This window comes from Gossypium arboreum, chromosome 9 (assembly GCF_025698485.1).
Source record: "Gossypium arboreum isolate Shixiya-1 chromosome 9, ASM2569848v2, whole genome shotgun sequence".
Lineage (NCBI taxonomy): Eukaryota > Viridiplantae > Streptophyta > Magnoliopsida > Malvales > Malvaceae > Gossypium > Gossypium arboreum.
The window spans coordinates 43649586-43661044 of record NC_069078.1 but is presented as its reverse complement, the minus strand read 5'-3'; positions in this window follow the sequence as shown (position 1 = coordinate 43661044).

Sequence of the window (11459 nt, the reverse complement as noted above, 5' to 3'; positions counted from 1 at the left end):
CAATAAGGCAAATTGTTTGTGCAAAAAAATGTAATCCACGCCTGAAGTGTGGAAGGCCAATTAGTTCCAAAGATAAAAATCCTCGTAAAAGGAAATGAGCAATTATTTAAGATGGTAATATTGTGGAGGCAAGTGCCCCAGAAGAGGCCAAAGATATAACTAATCAAAAAACCCCAGAAGAGGTTCAGGTACCTGAAAATAGTGATAATGAAGAAATCTTAATAAGTTATATTACTTTAGGAAAAAGATGGAACCGAAAACATATAGTTGCCGACAATAATTTTGCTTATAATGTTGCTATTGAAATAGCAAAAGAAAATGATGATCCTGATCCTAAATCTATTGAGGAATGTAGAAATAGAAAAGATTGGCCAAAATGGAAAGACGCAATTCAAGCAGAATTAAATTCACTTTCTAAACGTGAGGTTTTTGGACCTATAGTCCAAACCCCTAAATATGTAAAACTGGTAGGATATAAATGGATATTTTTACAAAAGCGAAATGAGAAAAATGAAGTCGTAACATATAAATCACGACTTGTAGCACAAGGATTTTCGCAAAGACCCGGCATTGATTATGAAGAGACATATTCTCCTGTGGTGGATGCAATCATGTTTAGATACCTTATTAGTCTGGCAGTATGTGAAAAACTTGACATGCGTCTAATGGATGTTGTTACAGCCTATTTGTATGGTACACTTGATAGTGAAATTTATATGAAAATCCCAGAAGGATTTAAAATCCCTGAAGGATATAGAGTTTCCCGGGAAAGTTGCTCAATCAGATTAAAGAAAAGTTTATATGGATTAAAACAATCTGGACGTATGTGGTACAATTGTCTTAGTGAATATTTGTTAAAAAAAGTTATAAAAACGATCCAATCTGGCCATGTGTTTTTATAAAAAGGTTTGAATCAAACTTTGTGATAATTGATATTTATGATGATGATCTAAATATTATTGAAACTCCTGAAGAGCTTCAAAATGCAGTAAATTATTTAAAGAAAGAATTTGAGATGAAAGATTTTGGAAAAACAAAATTTTGTCTTGGCCTACAGATCAAGCATTTAAAAGATGGAATTCATATCCATCAGTCAACTTATACGAAAAAGATCTGAAATAAATTTTATATGGATAAAGCACATCCATTGAGTACCCTGATGGTTGTATGATCATTAGATGTGAATAAAGATAAATTTCGTCCTTGTGAGAATGATAAAGAGTTTCTTGGTCCTGAAGTACCATATCTAAGTGCCATAGGAGCATTGATGTATCTTGTAAATAACATGTAACACTCCTAACCCATATCCATCGCCGGACTAGGGTTACGAGGCATTACTAAACAAAAACATAATTCCGAACGTTCACATATTCAAACAAATTAATAATCATATTGTATTTATGAATCATATTTCAAATTTAACCGAATCTATACCATTCAAATAATCACATTTTCATTAACAAATGTATATATATATACACGTATACTTTCATTATAAACCAAACCATTATGGCAAGCTTCATTAGAATACACAACATGTACATATATATAATTAACATCTTATTAAAATTCATATATCTCCCATAGTGCATTATTACTCAAATCACTATTCATTTAGTAAATATCCATATCTCACTTACAATATATATTCAATAACTAATCACTTTAAATACACATACACTTAACATGCAAACTTAACTAAGTTCTTTTCATAAAAGCAAAACATACCCTATATCATGCATATCAAAATATCTTCTAAACAAGCTTAAATTATGAACTTATATTTATAATTAACTATACATATTCCAAAATCAAATCATATTTATTCAAAATATAAATACACATCATGATTGAAATATCAACCACAACCAATTCCAACTATCATTTTCAAGCTATTTCCAAAACATATAGCACCATTGACATATATTGTTCATTCATTTCACATAACATTATAATCAAAATGAGTATAAACCATTACCAAATATAACCGAATCCAAACTTTAAAGATAAGCCATATTCGCATGGCTCAATATATATACATATTCAAAGTTGAACAAAATACATATTAGCCTATACATGCCATAAGTTTGAAAATATACTTTTAAAAGTACCGAAAGTTGACGATAGTGTGGATGACTTCGATAACGATCCCTGAGCTCGTAACTTACAACCAAAATATATAAAATAGAGTGACAAAAACACACACAGAGTAAGCTAACTTTGCTTAGTAAGCCTTAAGCAAAATAAACAACTCACTGAATAATCAAAACATTCAAACTAACCAAATTATATCAATAATGTTATACTTTAACATGTTAAGATACCTTGGCCGAATGTACAAAAATCAATTATATAACATCACATAAATATTTCCTATATAGCTGATTATACAAGATCAATTATATCATCACATAGACACTCACATATAGGGCCAAATACGCAAAATTTATTATATCATCACATGTGGCCGAATATATAAAAGTTAAATAAAATATCACATGTAACTTATAGTTCAAATTCAAAAGAACATCACATATGGCTGAATATGCATTTTTAAGATAACTTCACATATATCTGAGTATACAATTTCAATATAAGTTCACATGTAATCGAATACTAAAATTCAATATAGCCTCACATGCAGCCGAATATACAAGTTCAATATAAGCTTACATGTACTTACCTATGTGGCCGAACATATACAAGGTAATTTATCTCAATTTCACTTGCTCAATATCCATAATAATTTGAACTCTTATAATCACAGACTTATAAACAAATCACTGGTATAAAACCTGCTACGCATAAGCCTGAATCACACACCGGCACAAGGCCTGCTAGACCCCATGTCTGATATTTATTCATCGGTAATAAGCCTGCTAGGCATAAAGCCCTATCAATGTCACCAGCACAAGGCTTGCTAGGCTCAAAGCCCGAATATCCCAATTATAGAATCATTCCACAACATTTCATATATCGAATAGTCCAATATTCCAAGTAACACATGCACACTTTCAAGAGTTTTGAATTAGTTGAATAAAATTCAACCACATTAAATATTTGATATATCACATTCGGCTAATACTAAAAAATTATAAAATTTAAATCATCTTAATAGAAATAGTTTATATTCAAAATAAACCATGTTTAATTGCTTAAAGACTTACCTCGGATATCGACAGATGTTACAAATCGGCTATTTGACTATTTTTGTTTTTCCCCGATCCAAGTCCGATTTCTTTTGTTCTTGATCTATATAATTTCAAATTAACCTCATTTAAACACAATTTCACTCAATTATATCCAACAACACATAAATGGGCAAATTACTATTTTACCCCTGATATTTCACACTTTTACAAATTAGTCCTAATTGCATAAAACACAAAATACACCAAATCTCACAACAATGTAGTTGGGCCAAATTTTCCATATAACCGTATTAATCCATATATTTCTTTTATTTCACATTTTAATCCCTTAATTTATTATTTTTGCAGTTTAGTCCTAATAACTCAAAATCATCAAAAACTCCAATACAAAATATTTTAATCTAAAACATATTTTTGATATTTCATCATCAAACATCAAAAAACAAAAATATTCATCAATTTCATAACACAAAATATTCACTGAAATAAAAAATTCGAGCATGGGTCGGGTAGTATTCGAAGCAACGATCTCAAAAATGTAAAAATTATCAAAAACCGAAACAAAACATACCTTAATCTAGCCAAAACGCTTGCCAAAACCTATCTTGGTGTTTTTCTTTTCTTTCCTTGATATATTCGGCCAAACTAAGCATAAAATGACATTATTTTATGTTTTATTTTAACATATTATAACATTTAATCTAATTACCTAATTAACCTTTGTTAAAATGTTATAATATTATTTATTCCATGACCATTGCCGTCCATTAGCTTAGTAGTGGCCCAATTACAACATAAAAACTTCATATTAAAAAGACATTAACAATTCAGTCCTCACACATTAAACCATCAAGTTTTCATTTTACGCGATTAAGCCCTTTTTTTTTTATTAAGCACACAAACAATAAAATTTTCATACCAAATTTTCACATATGCTAATTCACATATAATAAACACTGAAAATAATATTTAAAAATTTTTCTGACTCGGATTCGTGGTCCCGAAATCACCGTTCCGATTAGGGTCTAAATCAGACTTTTACATAACACAAGACCTGATATAGCTTTTGTTGTAAACTTGTTAGCAAGATTTAGTTCTTCTCCAACACGTAGAAATTGGAATAGAATTAAACATGTATTTAGATATCTTAGAGGGACCATTGATATGGGGTTATTTTATTCAAATGATTCAAAATCCCTATTAGTTGGTTATGCTGATGCTGGATATTTATCATATCCACATAAAGGTCGATCTCAAACGGGATATTTATTTACATGTGGATGTACTGCCATATCGTGGCATTCGACAAAGCAAACATAAGCTGCTTCCTCTTCAAATCATGCTGAAATAATTGCAATGCATGAGGCAAGCCGAGAGTGTGTTTGGTTAAGGTTATTAACCCAACATATCTAGAAGATATGTAATTTGCCTTTACAGGAAAATATGCCACCTATCTTATACGAAGATAATGTAGCATGTATAGCTCAATTAAAGGGTGGTTATATCAAAGGTGACAGAACGAAACATATTTCACCAAAATTATTCTTCACTCATGATCTTGAGAAGAAAGGTGACATAGAAGTTCAACAAATTTGTTCTAGTGATAATTTAGCAGATCTTTTTACCAAGGCATTACCAACTTCAACATTTGAAAGACTACAAAACAAGATTGGAATGCGTCGACTCAAAGATATAATGTGATGTCGTCATTAGGGGGAGTCTAAAACACGTTGTACTCTTTTCATTTAATCAAGGTTTTGTCCCACTGGGTTTTCCTGATAAAGGTTTTTAACGAGGCAACTTGCAACAGGAGATTGTGTACTCTTTTTCCTTCATTAGGTTTTTATCCCACAGGGTTTTTCCTAATAAAGGTTTTAATGAGGCACTGTTTTCTCTAGTGGACATCCAAGGGGGAGTGTTATAAACGAATGTGAATGCCCATATTCTATCCACATCTCATTTATGAGGTAAAACCTCTCTTTCATTATACAATGTTTAATATATGAGTTAATGAAGCACTTAAGTAAGCTTCATTTATGGTATTGCATTGAATGTTAATTATAAATTATAAATAGAATCTTACTCGAGTGAAATAAAAAATACGAGAAAAATTCTCTTATATTTTTATCCACTTTTATTTATTATTTTATTAATTTTTATATAACAATTTTAACTTTATCCATATATTTAATTTTAATTAAACACTAGAAAATTGTGTAAAACTAATTAGTTTTACACAATGTAAGTGGATCCTCCACTTTGTTATTTATAAAATTTTAGCTATTAAATATAATTTTGGAAAGTATTTTAATAGATAAAATAGACATAGGTTGAGTAAAAATTTATATATAAAAATAAAATTATATTAATAAATTCAACTATATTATTGCTAAATTATTAATTGTATATTTTGATTAAAAATTATTTGAACAAGAAATATAAAAGTATGTAAAGCTACACTAATATAAAATTGAAAAAAAATACACATTTTTATAATTTTTTTATAATTACTATTTTAACAATTTTAATTAATCGAAATGATTTAAAATAAATGCCTAACGCACGTGCAGCCTACACTTGTATGTCTTGATTTTCATTTCTCTGCAACAAAGTTGTTTCTCTTTCTTCTTTCATTCCTATTTTCTTCTATATAATAATTTTGTGCACAAAATATAACGAGTACGATTAATACTGCATTAAAAGAAAAGATTAATACAAGACAATAATACATATATCATATTTGTATTTATATAAAAAAATTAACCTATTCAATAATTTTGATATGCTTATGCATAAAAAAAGAAATACAACTTTAATAAATCACGAGTGCTTATCCTAATTTTCGGTGATGCGTTGGACACGTATTTCATGTTGATACCTATGTGACATTGTGTAATGAAAAGAACATATAATAAAAAGGGAGTGATATAAAACGAAATATTACAAGTTTATAAAATTAAATTGGTATTTTAATATAACGAATAAAAGAAGCGTTCCAAAATGAAAAAGAAATACTGAAGATGTTAAAATAAGAACACTAGCATAGGCAGATATTTGAAATCTTGTATCACTTCAAATTTATGTCGTTTCATGTGTCTGAGAATCTACATTAGTTAAAAAGTAAGCATTAAAGTATTAATGAAAAAGTCCTGCAGTGACTTAAAGAATTATGGTATTGGAGTACCTGTTTGTCTGTCTGCCTCATTTGAGGGATTGTAAGGTTATCAAAATTATTTATATGAATTGTGAGTATAACATGCGTCTATTATATAGTAATAATCCTTTCCTAAACACTAAAACATTATGGATCTTCAACGGTCTAAAGTAACATTATTGTTTTAAGCAATAAGCATACATTGTTTTTTATTTTTTTCCACCAAAAAAGGGCATAAATCTTAAGATAATATGCGATCACGTGCAGTGCCGGTGTGCAAAAAGCCTAAAATGTGGCTACTTTTAGCCATGTTTGTGAATTAAGAGAACATGCTAGAGAATGAATCAGAGAGATGAGAGTTTCATGATATTATAATACCAGTCGCCTTACAAAATTTAGGCCAGCTGAAAGTGAACCTTAAGTAACACCGAGCTGCACACAAGACCAGACACAAATCTTAACTACTATTATATCCTAAATTTTTATGGACCAACATAAAGCTTTGAATGAGGTAAGAACTCGCAAAATCTCTGTTGTGTATTTAATAGCCACCATTGTAACCCAAATTTGACCGGAACTGGAAATTTTGATGATAGTACGTTTTGTCTCCATAATCGATCGGCCTTATGACCACAGCTTCACGCTTCCCTTCTTGATCTTGAACTGCTACAAATATTATCTCATTGGTTTTCTCATGGCTTTGCTCATAGACTGTATGTGGGTGGCGATGATGATGATGCTGCTGTTTCTGCTGCTGCTGCTGTTGCATATCAACATCCCATCCATTGTAGAAGGCCTGGCTTTGACGCAACTGATGGAGTTTGTCAGCGGGCTAAAGTGTAAATATGAGAAAGTTTTGGGACAAAATTATAAATTTTCCAAAGTATGATTTTTGGATCGATTTGAATAATATTAGTGTTAAATAATTTAAAATGTTTGATCAAGAAAAACAAGATTCGGGCTTAGATCGAGAATGAACAGGATTATAGACTTAATCGGAATAAATAGCCGTACTTGCATTTGATGTAAGTTCGTGTGATAATAACAAGGCAATGATATGTTTGAATTATAATTCCTTATTATTATTGCATAAATTGTACGATTGAATATATTGGAAAAGTTGATGGAATGGTGTATATGATGTGGAAATATGACATGTAAGAATATTAAATGAAATGAAAGAAAATGATGATACATGACAAGTGATATATGAAATATGTTATGTGAATTTTTAAAAGCTTATTTGTTAATTGAGTTATGCCTTATTATGCCATGAATGGGCAATTAGTACTATGGATAATGAGATCGACACTTCGAGTAAGTTTATTTGCAAATAATGCAACATGTACCATACTTTAAATGCTTTAATATTGCATGTATGGTAAGTACATATATATTTAATGTGATGTTGTATCATGTGTTTATTTCCTAAATTGTACCATGAATTATGCTTTGATTAATCCATGAATATGAGATTGGTGCTATGCGTATTGAAATTGACGTTACGAGGTTCGTGCATATGTATGAATGTGTGGACACAGGGACACGCCCGTGTGCCTTCGACATTAGTCAATCATTCATATTCTTTCATAATGAAACCTCTCAACTCTTGGCTAAGCATTTCAGCATACATGTTAAAGGTGCAAATATATAATGTGTATTCTATTATATTCTATTCCTAAGGCTCAACTGGGAATTCTCGCTTGTCAAAACTTTGTCGAATACATCCAAAGATTCAATCACAATTCATACAATATTAAAAGTATTTAAAACATTAATATAATAATGCATTATTTACATACGAACTTACCTCGGTACAAAAATAGTAGAATTGCACCTAATCGTCAAACACTTTATTTTTCCCTCGATCTAGGTCCGAACCTCATTTTTCTTGATCTATAATGACAAATTTAACTCATTTAATACTCACATTGTTCAATTCAGTCCAAAAATCATATTATGGAAAATTTACATATTTTCCCCTAATGTTTCACATTTTTAAAATTTAGTCCCTAGGCTCGTAAAAAGAAATGTATTCAATTTCTTCAAAATCCAAGCCTAGCGGAACCATTTTCATACTCATACCAGCCCACATTTTTCATTTAATCAACTTTTTCTACTCATTTTTGTAACTTTTACAAATAGGTCCTTTTTAACATTTCCATAAAAAATCACCAAGCAAAAGTTGTTTATCTTACATCTAACATACATTTTCTACCATTAGGCATCAAAATACACAAATATCTATCATGGGTAAAAATTTAGACTTTGATTATTTCTTAAATTAGTGGTAGAAATAAATAGATCGGGTTACAACAACTTCAAAAATGTAAAGAGCATTCAAAACGGGGCAAGAACAAACTTACAATCAAGCTTGGAAGTGGCCAAACCCTAGCTATGGCTTCCCCTTCTAAAATTCAGTTATTGTGAGGAAGATGGACAAAGATTTTGGCCTGATTTTTTTTTAATTCATTTAATTACCAAATGACCAAAATACCCTTATCTTAAAACATTAAAATTTCTCTTACTCCATGTCCATTTTTGTCCACCAGCTTAAGTAATGGTCTAATTACCATCTAAGGACCTCAAATTTAAAATATCATAGCAAATAAACACCTTTAGCATATAGAACTCAAGTTTTGCACTTTTTCGCAATTTACTTCTTTTTGCTAAATTGAGTGCTCAAAAATCAAAATTGTAACAGCCCATTTTAAACTTAAGTAATGGTCTAATTACCATCTAAGGAGGAGAGTTGTAACAACCCATTTTTCAATAAAACCGGAACAGTGGTTTCGGGACCACAAATCCAACCCAAAAATATGATTTATTTCGATTTTATTATATGGTCCGTAACATGGTAGATATGTCGTGTGAAAATTTTGATACAAAAATTTTATTGATTTAGTGCTTAATTACAAGAAGGACTAAAACGCATAAAATGCAAAAGTTGAATTCTAGTAGCTATAAGGATCAAATAGCTATGAAATTCAAAAGTAGAGGTCGTTATATGGTAATTAGACTGTTAAGAATAGTATGTAGATTTTTCTTGGTGACTCATCCATGGAATTATAGAAAAAGGTCAAGGACTAAATTGGAAATACCAAAATATTGAATTAATTAAAAAGATGATAAAAGAAATCATCTTATTTTATGTCACCTTCAACCTAAAATTTTATGGAAACCCTAGGAGAGAGAGGGGAAACTTTCAAGGCTTAATTGGGTAAGTTCTCTTGTCCCGTTTTTAGTAATTTTGGTATTTTAAAAACAAGATAGCTTAATCTCGCTATTTGAGGGATTAATTTGAAAAGTAATCAAGGTATGAAAATAGGACTAAAATGAAAGATTATTGATAGATAAACAACTTTTACAAAGTGAATTTTGTTGAAAACATGATTTAGGGACTAAAATGAAAAGTTGTAAATTTTGATGAAAACTTCTGAAATTTTATGAATACATGTCCTGGAAATTTTGTAATGGTGCTTTTGTTAGGCTTGGAATAAGGAGTAATTTGCACAAGTTTCATTTTCCGGGCCTAAGGACAAAATCAAAATTTATGGAAAAGTTAGGGGTAAAATGGTAATTTTGTCTATGATGTAAATTGAGTCCTAACGAGTATAAAATGTATGAAATTGATGATTTAAGTTATTTATATAGATCTGGGCAACATAAATTCAAGGTTCGATTGAGGAAAAGAAAAGATTTCGGATTAGTAGATTTTTACACGAACACGTGTTGAGGTAAGTTCATGTAACTTAATCCGACATGTAAATATGTTTAATTGAATGTTGTGTTTTATGGAATGTGGTTTATATTGATGTACATTACTTGAATGTTACAATGAGCAACCTAATACATGTAACACCCCAAACCCAGCCTGGACATCGTGACCGAATCTGGCGATGTCACATTGAAGTGTTTTGTAAAGTATGAGATCATTTGCAAAGCCAACCTTTATTAAGCCTCTTTGTGGAAACTAAAAGATGATTTTAAAACTTCCGTTGCTATCAAAAGTATTTACTTTAAAATGTTATTAACTTCAAAATCTTGTTTGTAGTGGAAGCTTTTTAAAACAATTGCGTACTAATGTTTACTTGTAAAACATTGTTTCCTTGCAGCAGCTCTTAAAATTGTTTACGTATTCGTGGTATTTTTGAAAAATATTTATCTTTTGAAAACCCATGTCCTACTGCTAGCGGTTATAAATCAATATAAATAAAACCCCAAATTAAAACGTTAAAAATTAAAAAAATGGGAGCGTAAATTAAAAGAAAAATATGGGAGCGTAAGCTGTTGTGTGGCCACCTTCAAGTCCCTCGCAACACCGATCTGCCTAAGGATTACTTGCACAGAAACACTGAAGGGTGAGTTTATGAAAACTCAATGTGTAATCCCCTAATAAATAGACAGTCAATCATACAGTGAACAAATACATTCTGGGCCTAAGCCCATATCAGTAACAGTGGCAATACTAGTTTGGGCTTTAGCCCATCTCAATTCAGAACGGTCATGTGTTCGGGCCTTGGCCTAATTCGGTAATAGTAAATAGTGCAGTAATATTAAACAATGCAATATCAGTAAACAATGCAGTATCAGTAAACAGTATGCAAGTCCTACCCCTCCAGCCTCTACACACCATCTCCATCCAACCCTACACTCCATGTGGGGATATAATCAACTCACCCATCCCTACACTCCAGAATTAGCACCGATTGCGGCACTAAATAGTATTTGCAGTAGAGCTGCCAGTATAATAGGCTTAGAACCATCAGTGATTTGCAGCAGAGCTGCCAGTACAGTACACTTCCTCCAATCATATATAAACCCATCCCCATGCAATGCATCATGCAACGTGTCATGTCATATCATAATATTATACATGAACTCAATACAGTTGCAAATAACATGCTAAAATACAAACATACATCACATAGGGGCAAAACAGTCATCTGAGCATATAAGGGCAATATAGTCATTTTACTACATAAGGGCAAAACAACCATTCTACCACATAAGGGCAAAACAGTCATGTTACCACATAAGGGCAAAATAGTCGTTCTACCACATAAGGGCAAAACAATCACTTTACCACATAAGGGCAAAATAGTCATTTCATCAAATTAGGGTCTAGGTATACTTACCGACCCAACAGTAGG